This window comes from Salvelinus sp. IW2-2015, linkage group LG4p, assembly GCF_002910315.2.
Source record: "Salvelinus sp. IW2-2015 linkage group LG4p, ASM291031v2, whole genome shotgun sequence".
NCBI classification, from domain to species: Eukaryota; Metazoa; Chordata; class Actinopteri; order Salmoniformes; family Salmonidae; genus Salvelinus; species Salvelinus sp. IW2-2015.
This window is the reverse complement of record NC_036841.1, coordinates 25,433,223-25,446,826: the sequence shown is the minus strand read 5'-3', so window position 1 is coordinate 25,446,826 and position 13,604 is coordinate 25,433,223.

The following is a 13,604-nucleotide window of genomic DNA, read 5'->3' as shown; positions in this document are numbered from 1 at the left end:
TGACTGGGGGTGAGGCGTGAAACAGTTACGTCCATCTCAACCAGCAAACTATCCGGATTTCTTCTTACTTTATGAGAACAATTGAAGGAATCTAGTAAGAGGTAGTGTACTGGCTATAATTATCCTTCTGGACTTGACACTAAATTATTAATTCTTTGCACAACTTGTTTTTGTCTGCACACCATTAGCTTTTGTATATTGGTGTGTATTTTTTCCCTTTAGGTCATTTTAGTCGTTAAATGGCTATTGTTCTAGATGATGATTTTCTGTCTGAACTTTCTTGTAATATACAGTTAGATGAATTATGCTATGAGTGAGGGGATTTTTGGTGCATTATTTAGCTTGTGTGCTATATTGTGGGATGGTTTGGAGAGGTGAGGAGCAAGGAAAGAGGAGAGGTGTAGTTCTTATTGTAAGTCCTTTTTAGGTGATATTGTTGGGTAAGATTGGATGCATTTTTTCCTACCAGGCTGCAAGGGTGTCAAAAGCTCTTCTTTAGATAGGTTGCATTTAATGAGTGTTTTAGATAAAAGACATGGTAATGTTCCATAACAGAGAGTAATGAGCTTGTCATATAACATATAGTGAGTGGATTGAAAGTGGGGTATATGGACAGACTTCACCCAATGTTATTTTTGGAACTTCAGTATCGTGTAGGAGTATTTTTGTTGCAAATATTCTGAACCTTTATTTTGGAGAATTATTTATACGATCGTTCCCGCAGTTAAATATGAAAGTTTTTCCAGTGGTCTCAGTCTCGGTAGGACACGTGGTACAGCTTTCTTAGTTGGTTGTTTCATTTAATATATACTTATTATATTAAAAGTGTTATGATTTTGTAAAGGAAAATTAATCATATGGCTTTATTCAGTGGAGAAAAGTGGGCTTGTTTTAGAAAGCAAGTGATAATTTGCACTTAAGGGTAAAAACTCTAAACCACAATGACTGGGATTGACTTGTTGGGAATTTATGAAACTCGTGCGTGGACTGGGAGAAATATGACTCGGAGTGCAGTAATTCTCCAATGAGTTCTGTTGTTTCGTGTTTTTTGGGGGTGATCTTGAAATGTTTCCAGTCTATAAATATTTGAGATCATGTGTTTTTAATAGATGTTCATTTTAGAGACACTGTTTTGCTTGGTGACACCTCTTTCGTAGTCCTTTCCTATTCAAATAAAAGTGAGACAGTATTGAGGAGATGTAAAGAAGAGAAGCAAAGACATTTTCTACCTGAGAGGACTTTCACCTTCTGCAGGCCCACGGTGGGGATCCATCCGCTTTGCAGGCCGGACTGGGGCTTTGTGAAGGCCCGGAGGCATTCACTTGGAAGGATTTCGGTGCCATGGAATCATTCTGGAGGCTTCGTGGCTGCCATGGATATGACTGGGAGGCTTGTCGCTCATGGGATCACTCACTTGTTGGTCGGACTATCGTGGGCCGATGGATCATCACTGGAGGTTCTTTGTTGCGATGGATACATTTTACGGGGAGGGTTCGTGCCATGGATATACTGGGGTTACGTGCATGGATCATTCCTGGAGCTTGTGATGGTTTGTTTCACTGGAGGTTAGTGTGTATGGAAATCCTGGTGGATTACCGTGATGGATTGGTTCTTTCAATGGAGGCTTTGGCTGCATGGATTACTCATGTACGGGGCGCTTCGTTGCAACAACTGGATTTTTTTCATATCTTGTATTGATGGAGTCGTGATGGAAGACTGGGTGCGTGTGAGTCTGCCACATTGCGGTTAACAGGCTGAGGGGGAATCTTTTGGAGGCCTAGTGTTTGGGTTAGAATGGCAATCAGGGGAGTCTCCAGTTTGTGGTAAAGAATACTTGGAGGCCTTAGGTTCTTTTGTTTTGGTAAGCAGGCCACCTTTGGATTGATCAACTTGGCCGATGGTGCGCGGGGACATGTTGAGGTTTCGTTGAGCGTAGTACGGACTGCAAAGTCTGGCTGGATGGGTTTACCTATGTTGCACGGATTAAGGAGTGGGCATGGACGGGCACTGGGCTGTCGGCAGTTTGCTTCAGCACCAGGAGACCGTCTTGGAGCCAGCGTTGGGCATTGGATAACTCTCTGGGCAGTGAGACCGCATGGGGACAGATGCGCTGAGCCCGGCCGGGATCCTTATCCGTACTGGCTTGGATGCATCACTACTAGCGTCGGGGCTCTCAGATGCGGGGAGTGGATATATGGTTCTTAGGCTATAAGAGTGGCACTGGAGGACAGCGTGGCATCCTGATGAACACCGTGCCTGACAGTCAACGCTGTCCCAACTGGTAAGCGGGAGTTGCGGCTGTCTTCCACCTGACACAAGCCATCTCGTCGTGTCGTACTTCCTCAAACAGATTTGGGTAGGCTGCGTCGTTGTGCTGCCTCTTTTTGTTTTTTGTGTGTCAATGCTCCGTGTAACTGGTCGCGTTTGGTTTGCTTTTTCTGCTGTTCCATGCTCCTAATATTCACTTTGGACGTTCGATATTTCTCGCTAGCCTCTTAGCAGGTGTTTTTCCATTGTCTTATTCGGGGAATTCTCCTCTCCATGTCCATCTCTTCGAAAAGGTTTCTGGGCTCGCTTCTTTCGTCGGGATTCCTTGCTTCGATTATGGTAGTTTGGATTCGGTGGTTCTGATGTTCTGTTACGGATGCCGTCTGTCGTGGAAATGAACTGGATTTCAAGGTGCTGCGTGGTCGAGGCGTTCATATTTTTACTTTTATTTGCTATGGTAATTTGGTGCGCGTGGAATAGATTACGTTGTGGGTTCTTTTCATATAAGAAAGCACAAAATGATGTGAAGCTTATCTAGGCGTCGTCATGCTAGGTCCATTTAACAATTTGCATACTACCTCGTAACTAATTTGGGGGAAAAAAACAGGCTGCCTAAGTGGGGATTCGGATCTCAGGGTACTAGAGTAATACGATGATTCTGTTCCGTCTTCCTACATGTGAAGGATTACCAATTTACCGTTCGGCAAAAGCTTATGTTGTTGGCATGGGTCTCTTTCCCGGCGGGCCGTGATAGTGGCTGTTATATATGTCGCTTTAAGGCGAGCAATAGAAGGTTCGTTAGTTTTGTCTGGTGAGCGGAGTTAACTAGGGCGTTATGGTAAGTGCTGTCTTTCGGTCTTATATGCAGATGGATGCATCTTATACTCAGCTGGCCCCTGCCCAGATTTTTGTGTTTCATGCTCTACAAAAAAGCCTTCCAAAGTGTCAAACAGCTTTTATACCTTAAACTTTGGTTCTGTTACACATTCAATTTACAAAGGTATATGGTGGTTTTGGTAAGGATAAGGTGCCTCTCTTCCTCAAAGGTGTGATACTACCTGGTCGTTGTCGGTTTGCAGGTTTTGAGAGCGGGTGATTAGTCTCGTAGGCATTATTGTATTGGGGTGGCGGTGTTAGTATAGTATGTGGTGTAGGTTGTGTCGGTCTGCTTTTGTCTCTTCCTCAATCCGGTTCATGGGCTTGAATTCAGGGACACTTTTTTGCGACACATCATTAGCCACTTTCATGTCACAAGCTATCGTTAAGGTTTGCTTCTCGATATGTGTCTGCAATAAAACGCCAGGACTGAGTCTTGTTAGATGCAAAGGGAAGACTGATTTCTAGGTTCGTCTTAGAGGCGATGTGAGGACGTCCGGGGTTCGCTTTTGAATGGTGAGTAGGATTCCGGCTAGTGGTCGAGCTTGGGCGCGGAGTAATTATTCTAGATAAACGCGTAGCGTGAGGCCATTTTTTTATAGCGGATCGTGCCAAGTAGGGGTGGCTAGAGCGGTTTTATCTTATCTGTCCGCTTGGTCCGTTCGGTAGCGACTGTGGTCTTAAAGCTGCAAGGCTGGTGAAAGGATGCTATCTAGCTTTGGTTTTCTTCTTTTTTCGGGTGGATGTTCCTGTCTTTCACGGGGCACCAGCTGCCAACTAACGTTGTGTTCAGGAAGGTGACATTTCCGCTGATTCGGTCATTGCTAGATTATTGGGAGTAGTGTATTTTATCTAGATGGCAGTGGGCGAGGTAAGGGGTGCTCGGTCTGGGTGCGGTTAGGTTGGTTGGTGCTAGAGGGTTGTGCATGGGCTGTCTCTTTAACAACATAACGGGGAGAGAAATTGATTGTTATGAGTGGAGTCTAGCGTTCTAAGTAGCACTTATGACTCTGGATTAATATTGGCAATTATGTATCCGTAATTAGCATGGGTTAGGATGGTGGTATAGGGGTCTGAGGGACTCAATTGGATTTTGTTAGTTTCTGTTTGCAGTGAGGGTGAATTTGAGGTGCGAATTACGATATTAGGAAAGTTTGTCATTTTAACCTGAGCCTGAAGCTTTGATATGTCGCTGAGTAGAAGGCAGTTGGTATCGTGTCTAGCCATATGTGGCCGATGTGTGAAATGGCTAGCTAGTTAAGCTGGTGGTGCGGCGTGTATATAGTGTTTCAATAGCTGAGGTCACTCGCGGTTCCTGAGACCTAGAAGTGGCTCTTTGTTTCCCTTCTTGCTTGCAAGGGTCCGGTGGCTTTTGTGGGAGCGAGATGGGTAGAGATGTTTGTGTGTGATCTCGTGGTCTGATGTGTGGGCGAGGGTCCCTGGTTAAGACGAGGTGAGGAGAGGGACAGAAGCTACTACTTGTGATTCATACTCAATGTGGCTGTTGTACGAGGTTTACTACTTCAAGCTCTAAACTTCGTAGAGTGTAGTAATCACACTGTGGGAGAGGGGTTCTATTATTCTTACGAATACAATGCTTTGTTTTGGAGTGGTTTTCATGTAATGGTTAATGGGTAGGAAAGCTTGTGTTGCACTTTGAAAGCTTCTGCATTGTGTTTTAGATGTTTAACCCTAAAGGCGGTGGGAGGTGCCAGTCTAGTTTGATTACTGTATGGCACTAGGACTTTTCACTTCGCTTTAGGTGTTTTTAAGATTGCGATTTGCATATATATGAATGAGGAGCATTCCTATTTGCTGTATGCCTTTTGTGCTGGCAGACAAACTAAGCAACTGGTTTTTGGTCGCTTTTGTAGTATTATACAGATGCACTGGTCATCGGGGCGCTGACAGATTACATATGTTTTTCGGCTGGTGTGGTATGGTTTCAATAGGGTATTAGCTGTATTCGTTGTGTTTTACTCTGGATTGGTGGTTCAGTACTTAGGCAGCCTGGTTTTCCATTCTTAGTTTGTGGATATAGTTGTCTTGGTGTTAGTTTGGCCTGTTCTATATGTCCTTAGTAGAGCTTAAGTTTATTTTTGATTGTTTTTTCTTGTTGATTTGGTTTTGGCGATTTTATATTAAAGTACATGTAGCTCCAGCTGCACTTGGTCCGGTCATTTCGAAGACGACGTGCGTCGTTGACAGAAGTATCCCACCCATATAACGAGCATAGCGGCGTGGGTTCGGTTGATGGAGCAGCGTTTTCTGGGGATGGACATGGGTATGGAATGAATTTTGGTATTAGGTCAGGGACCTGGGCAAAGGCATGGATATTGTTATGGCTGCTCAGGGCGTTATGGATGATTTATAGAGGCTCGGGGAAAGGGGAGCGGCCGACGTTAAGTGGGAGTGACGGTCTTTAGGCGGGCTACGGCCGCGGGTCGCGGCTTGGTCTCAAGGGGTTGGACTGTTAGGAGGCAGCCTCAAAGATATTTTGTTTGGGGGGAGTAACCCGCTGTTATGGACAGGTGGGCTGTGTCAGGTGTTTTGGCAGACGTTGTTAGCCAACTCCCGTGCTTACCGTTGGAGCGTGTGATTGGTTGTGATCACTGTGGGGTTATGTCAGTGATGCGCCGCGATAGGTGCTCTTCTATGGCTGAGCAACACGCTTTCGTGGCTGGTGCGGGCTTCTGATATTTTCTCAGTCTTACCGATCGGGGCGGGCTAGTTGGTTGGGTGCATTGGACCAGTTGGATTTGTGGTGGCCGGCTCAGCGTGACTCTGAGGGCTATTGTGCTGGGTTCTCTAACTCTTGCCGGCAGGATTTATGGCTTCATTGGGCCGGCTATGGTCTGCCGATGTTTCATCCGGTGGGTTCTTGCTCATAGCCTCAGTAGCGTATTGTGCAGTGCCCGCTTTGCGGGCGACAGGTAACATCCAGCGGGAGGCGTTGTCGTTTGTGTTTTGCTAGGAGCTTCTATTTGCTAGCGATGAAGGCCTCATGGTTTGAGCTCTCTAGGTGCCGGCTGACGGGTGTATGGGGCGGAGTGGGCTGTTCGGGTAGGAGAAACCAGGCTCCAAGTATGCAGATATCATTCTACGGCATGCCGATGGTGAGTTGTGTTGTTTGTAGTTGCTTCCGGAGAATCCTACGAAGCATTTTCGTTATGTTCTTTCCTCATGGACTTTAGGTAAGTGTATCTGTGGCAGCTTCCAGCACAGGCTTCCATTTACGTCTCCTCATTAAGTGATGATCCATTGCCTTTGATTCGTAGTAAAGATTGTGTATACATTGGCACAGTGAAGTGGCTTTCGCATTGGTTTAGATTCGGATTTTTGAAGAAGAGGAGCTTTACTAGGTTGATGATCGGGGAGGGAATGTTCCGGGATAGTGATGATCGGCGGATGGCATGAAGTCTTCCATGGTGATAGATGGCACTGTGCCGTAATAGCATCTAGATGATTGATCTAGGTTTTGGCAGAAACCTTACAGAGGTGGCAGGATTCCATGGTCGTAGTAAGCTCAGTGATGATGGGTCAGGCATTCGATTGACTCTAGTGTGTGGTTCCGTGGGGTCACGCTAGCCTCTTCATGTAATGAGTGAGGTTGGGGGAATGGTCAGGGTAAGTGCGGTTGACCTGGTGGGGATTTAATGCAGGTTCCATTGGGGACGGGGACTGAGCTTTCCAGTGGATGGACTTCGCGGTGGGCTTGCAGCGAGGTTGTCCACGTCTCGGGGGCTTTTGCAGCGAGGGTCCAAAAGATTCGGGGCTTGCCAGGGGGGCAGGCCTGGGTGGGCGGTCCTCTCTAGGTGGGGTGTAGTTATTTTGTTTTCTCTTATGTTTTCTTCTTCCTTCTATTGTTCACTGTTTAATTGATGGAGAGGTCGGAAAGGGTGTCAGCGGGATAGGGGCAACAGTGTTTGGGAAAATGGACTCTAGGGAACAATAGGTTCTTAGTCGAGTTCATTTGCTTTTGATGAGGATCTTTGAGGGGGGAATTGCAATTGGAATAATCAATTGCATAAGTTTCAAGAAAACCTCAAAAAAACGAAAGAACTCAGTTGGTGAATTATAGCTTATTGATGTTATCATATTGCTTGTTTCTCTGCTTTGTCCCACGTTTAACGATCCTCTCTTACTAATTTTTTCTTTCCGACAAAGTCTAGGCAGGGTAATGGTTGATGGTGTGGAGGGCCTAGTGGAAGTGGCTGTTTTTTTTACGACTCTCAGTGCTTTACTTGCTTAGTTTATATTTATTACTGGGCCTGTTGATCTCCATTGTAAGAAGTGATAAATTTTTTTGGGTGGCGCATAAAGTAATTAAAAGGTGGTGTTATGGTAAATTGAACGGTGGTATGTAGTCTGCGGGTATTTTATCTAGAGGTGGAGCTTTGCGCATGTGTGGGTTACTCCGAGTATTCTTGAGACTTGGAAAACTCTTTTTACTGGAACATCATTGACTACGTTCATGACAGTGGGGTTTAGGTGTTAATTTATTGAATATTATACCTTCCCTACATTTACTGTTGGTGATAGTATAACTTGTGTGGGATGGCTGTCCGGATATAGGGTATTTGTACAGTTGTTGCATCTATTTATTGATGGGTGGCTAGTAATGTGCTTTTTTCTAACTGGCTCTGGGGCGTTGGGAAAAGTTCCGCGATTAGCTTCCTTTGTAGTAGAGGAACCGAGAGGGTGGCTGTCCTACAAGGGGAGGTCTTTTTTCGGTTGGACCTGCAGAGGTGTTTTTTTGCCATCCTAAGTCGCCAAAGGCTTGGAATATCACTCAAACATAGCATTCAAGATTGGTGGCGGGGTGGTACGTAATCCTTTTCCTCTTTTCCTGTTCTCTCTCTCTTGTTCTCCATTCCTTCTTCACAATTTTATAAGTTAGGTTATTAGCGTTTAAGCTTCACCGGGTTGCGGCTCCTATCTTTGGTCGGCTTCACGTACTCTCGCATGGCTTGCTAACTGGTTGGGATACTTTTTGGGAATGAAGTTTGAGGAAGAGTTCCATGTAAGAGATAACGGGGACCTCTGCTCCTGGGATGGCAGACCTCGGGACGGGTTGGTTGGGAGGGTAAAGCGTAGATATAAAGTTGGCATCGGCGTTGAGAATTAAGTACGAGATGAAGAAGACTTAGATATATAGGTGTGTTGGTGTGGATGAGGACAAACAGTTGTGAATATTCAAATTCTGGTGTCTAATGTGCTGAAGGTAAATTTGGGTCGCAGTCCGTACAGTCTCTCATCATGCGTTGCCCTGTCTATCAGCAGTGTTGCTTCAGGTTTGATTGTGCTGAGGTCTCTTGAGATCGTTGTGTCGGTTTCAGCTGACTTTCGTCATATAGACTTAAGGTTTTCTGGGATTGGGCAGTATGAGTATCGAATTTGTCGGACGCTCTAGAATCTCGTGGGGGTGATATGCATTAGCATCCGTCTTCTTGTTCATTAGATCTCTCTGAAGGCATTGTGTCCGCGTACAAATCTCCATCTTAACCATCTCAGGTGCGGTCTGGACATCATTAGATCGGGCGCTTTTTACGCGGCTTCCTTTCTTCTCTTAGTGCTTCCTCTCCTCCTGATTCGGGGCTTCCGTGGGCCCTCTTGCGTGTTAATCCTGGTTTCTTTTTCCTTTTCTTTCCTTAATTATCATCTTGTTCCTCTCCTTTTTATCCTTTTTTTCTACGCCTCCTATTTTATCTTGAATCCCTTTCGCTCTTGCTTCATTCCAGTGCTGTTTTTAGTCTTTTCCCTTTTCATTCCCTTTCCCTTATTTCTTGTCTCACTCTTCCTTCCTCCTTATCCTTCCTGCTCGGTCCTCTATACTTCCGGTTCTCTCGCGTTTTATATCTTCTTCAACTCCTTTATCCTCCCTTCCTCTTCTTCCCCTTATCTTCCTTCCCTCTTTAGTGCGGTTGTTCCTCCTTTATCCCCCCTTTTCCTTCCTTTCCTTGATTTTCCTCTTTATTTTTTCCTTCTTTTCCTGTGTAATTCTTTTTTATTTTCTTGCCTAAATAGTTTCCGGTTCCGCTCTTCTCTGGTTTATTTCCTCCGTTTATTCCTCCCCCCTCCTCTTGAGTTTCTTCCTCTTATAAGCTTGCGGCCTGCTCCTATTTGTTATGCCTTTTCCCGTGCCCTTATTCTTCCGCTTTAAGTCTGTCCCTCCCATCTTATTCCTTCCACTCCAATTTCCTTCCGCCTCTCTCTTATTTTTCCTCTTTTATCCCTTGGGGCCCATCTGGCTATTATTTCCCTTAGATCTTATCCTTGCCATGGGGGTCTTCGCATCTTCGCTTTTTCAATCCAGAGATGGCGAGCAGACATAGACGTGTGTTTTGGTTTTTTGTCCGTTATTGTCTCGTTGTTAAAGGGTATGTTTCCGTCTTTTTGGGTCTCTTTTTTTTTCTGCTTACGGTTTCATATCTTTTTGTCATGTTTCAAAATGTAAAGTCAAGTACCTTTCCTACCCTTATCCCGCTCATCCTCTTTCCTCTGGCGATGTAGAGGTATCCCAGGACTGTGGTGTCCCCAGGCACTCTCATTGGTGTTGACTTCTGGTAACCGGAAAAGCGTTGGTGTTGGGTGTTATTTTTTGTATTTTTTTATTTCACCTTTATTTAACAGTGTAGGCTAGTTGAGAACAAGAGTTCTACATTCTGCAACTGCGGACTGGCATATTTATGATAAAGCTAGCCAGCAGGTGTGGACAGACACACAGAGGTACACATGGGAGTAAACAATAAATCAAGTAAACATGTGTAAGAAGAAATATAGAGATCATAATACAATGTGTGCAAAGGCAGAGGGTTAGCCAATATAGGTCGAATAATTACATGCAAGTATGCATGTGAACCGTCGAGAAGCCTCTCCCGTATGTTGTGCTTTATTTCACTGCTTTAAGCACACTCCGCAAACCTGAATGTTCCTAGCCGTTGCTGAATCCTGTGCTTAGGAAGCCAACCATAAAAATTCTTGAATTTTTCTATCCCCAATTACAACATTTTCCGTCCATTTAGATAGAATGTTATTAAGGGGGGCGGAGTTTGCAATCTACTGTAGAGACCTTGTGCAGAGTTCTGTCCTCTATTCAGGTCTATTGACCCAAGACATTGTGCAGCCGTTTTACTATACTGTTTATTAAAGTCTCTCAGACATAAAGTTTCTCGATCATGATGATTTTGCCACCATCATCTTCAAGCTTTGTGCTGTTAGTGAGCTAAACGGATATGCCTTAACACCCCGGCGTCCTACATCTAAGCTTAGATGCCCTCAATTTCACACAAATTTCAGGAACCTACCAGGTACATACCCCAAATCCGTACAAGCTGGCCACCCTCATATATCATCCTGACCCAACTGTGCCTCTAAATGACACCTCTGCGTTTTCAACAGGAATCCAGTGGTTCAGGCTTGCCTCACATTTGCCTGCTCCGATTATGGGTTCCGCGGTCAAACGACCCCCCTCTCATCTAACTTGTTCATTAATCGCTCTATACACTTTGCTTGAGCAGCTCTTTTAATGGATCCCCTTTGCGCCGGGATATTTCCTGGAAGGTATGAACTCTCAATCCGGTCATGTAGAGTTATTGCCTGGTGTTTTCAAAAGTGCAACTTCCTCACCATCTTCAATAAGCACTGGCCTCCTTTCAAAAATTCAGAAAAAGAACAGTATGAGCCCTTGGTCATCTTCCAGACCTTTGATTGCTCCCTGACCAGCACGGAAAACATCATGTGGTGATCTGCAACTAGCTTCCAATAGTCCCTGGTGGATATGTAAAATTTCAGGGAATGTTAGGAAACTTAATATACTACTAGTCAGTTAGGAAAGCAAAACAGTTGTAATAAGACACAACTTTGCAATTGGCTGCAGCCTATAATTCCAAAATTTTGGATACTGCATAATCCATGAGAAGGTAAGACAACCTCCCTCAGCTGCCCACTACACTGAGCAGGGAAAATGTACCGACCGATAATATCCACGTATATATCGACAATTTCAATAAGCATTTCTCTACGGTGGCGTGTTTTCCCTGGCTACAAGGCGGGTGCAGTTCATTTCGATCCATAGGGCACACACAGAGCTTTAAACTGATCCGAGATCAGAGCCTAGTTTTCAGACCTTCGCATGTCCTGTCATGATTTTCGCTGTAGAAAGAGTTCTGGTTCACCCACAGACATAATTCAAACGGTTTTAGAAACTAGAGATTGTTTTCTATCCAATAGTAATAATAATATGCATATTGTACGAGCAAGAATTGAGTACGAGGCAGTTTAATTTGGAGACGCAAAATGTCGAAGTTGAAACAGCACCCCCTGTAGTGACAAGAAGTTTTTAAGGAATCTCAGATGATACGAAAGAGAGGTTGAACAGACTAGTTATAGGGGTTGCTACAATGGCGGCGGATAATTTTAGGAAGAGAGGGTCCAGATTGTCAAGTCCAGCTGATTTGTAGGGATCCAAATTCTGCAGCTCAGGACATCAGCTGTCTGGATTTGGGTGAAGGAGAAGCGGGGAGGGCTAGGGACAGTTGCTGCGGGGGGTGCAGAGCTGTTGGCCGGTGTTGGGGTAGCCAGGTGGAAAACACGGCCAGCCGTAGAGAAATGCTTATTGAAATTGTCGATTATCGTGGATTTATCGGTGGTGACATTGTTCCCTAGCCTCAGTGTAGTGGGCAGCTGAGAGGAGGTGCTCTTACTCTCCATGGACTTTGCAGTGTCCCAAAACTTTTTGGAATTAGTGCTGCAGAATGCAAATTTCTGTTTGAAAAAGCTAGCTTTTGCTTTCCTAACTGACTGTGTATATTGTTTCCTGACTTCCCTGAAAAGTTACATATCACAGGGACTATTGGAAGCTAGTGCAGTGCACCACATGATGTTTTTGTGCTGGTCAGGGGCAGTCAAGTCTGGAGTGAACCAAGGGCTATATCTGTTCTTTGTTCTGAATTTTTTGAAAGGGGCGTGCTTATTGAAGATGGTGAGGAAGGCACTTTTGAAGAACAACCAGGCATCCTCTACTGACGGGATGAGGTCAATATCCTTCCAGGATACCCGGGCCAGGTCGATTAGAAAGGCCTGCTCGCAGAAGTGTTTTATAGGAGCGTTTGACAGTGATGAGGGGTGGTCGTTTGACCGCGGACCCATAACGGACGCAGGCAATGAGGCAGTGACCACTGAGATCCTGGTTGAAAACAGCAGAGGTGTATTTAGAGGGCAAGTTGGTCAGGATGATATCTATGAGGGTGCCCATGTTTACGGATTTGGGGTTGTACCTGGTAGGTTCCTTGATAATTTGTGTGAAATTGAGGGCATCTAGCTTAGATTGTAGGACGGCCGGGGTGTTAAGCATATCCCAGTTTAGGTCACCTAACAGCACAAGCTCTGAAGATAGATGGGTGGCAATCAACAGTGAGAGACTTATTTCTGGAGAGATTTTTAAAAGTAGTAGCTCAAACTGTTTGGTCATAGACCTGGATAGTAGGACAGAACTCTGCAGGCTATCTCTACAGTAGATTGCAACTCCGCCCCTTTAACAGTTCTATCTTGACGGAAAATGTTGTAATTGGGGATGGAAATTTCAGAATTTTTGGTGGCCTTCCTAAGCCAGGATTCAGACACGGCTAGGACATCAGGGTTTGCGGAGTGTGCTAAAGCAGTGAATAAAGCAAACATAGGGAGGAGGCTTCTGACGTTAACATGCATGACATGCATGTAATTATTCGATTTATTGCCTACCTCATGCCTTTTGCACACATTGTATATAGATTCTCTTTTTTTTCTACCATGTTATTGACTTGTTTATTGTTTACTCCATGTGTAACTCTGTGTTGTCTGTTCCACACTGCTATGCTTTTTATCTTGGCCAGGTCGCAGTTGCAAATGAGAACTGTGTTCTCAACTAGCCTACCTGGTTAAATAAGGTGAAATAAAAAAATAAAAAATAAAAAAACCAAGCTTTTCCGGTTTACAGAAGTCAACAAATGAGAGTGGCCTGGGGACACAACAGTGCCTGGATAACCTCTACATCGCCAGAGGAACAGAGGATGAGCAGGATAAGGGTAGGAAGCGGTATATTTAATTTGAAAATGCAAAAAAGAGATTTGAAATGTATACAGAAAAAAAGAAAAAAGCTGAATATTTACACGGGACAATAACGGGACAAAAAACAAACACGTCTTTCTTGCTACGCCATCTTGGATTGAAAGGAGAGGGAAGGGATAAGAGGCAAGGATAGACGGAAGGGATAATAGGGGAGAGGAAGATAAGAGGGACAGATAAGAGAGAGCGGAGGAGTGGAAAGATAAGGAGGGAGGGATTTTGGAGATAAGCAGCGGAGGCTAAGGGAGGGAAGGATAAGGGAAGAATAAGAGGAGGGGGGAGGATAAGAGGGAGGGAGGAGAGAGAAGATAAGAGGGAGGGGAGGATTAAGAGGAGGGGGAGGATAAGAGGAGTGG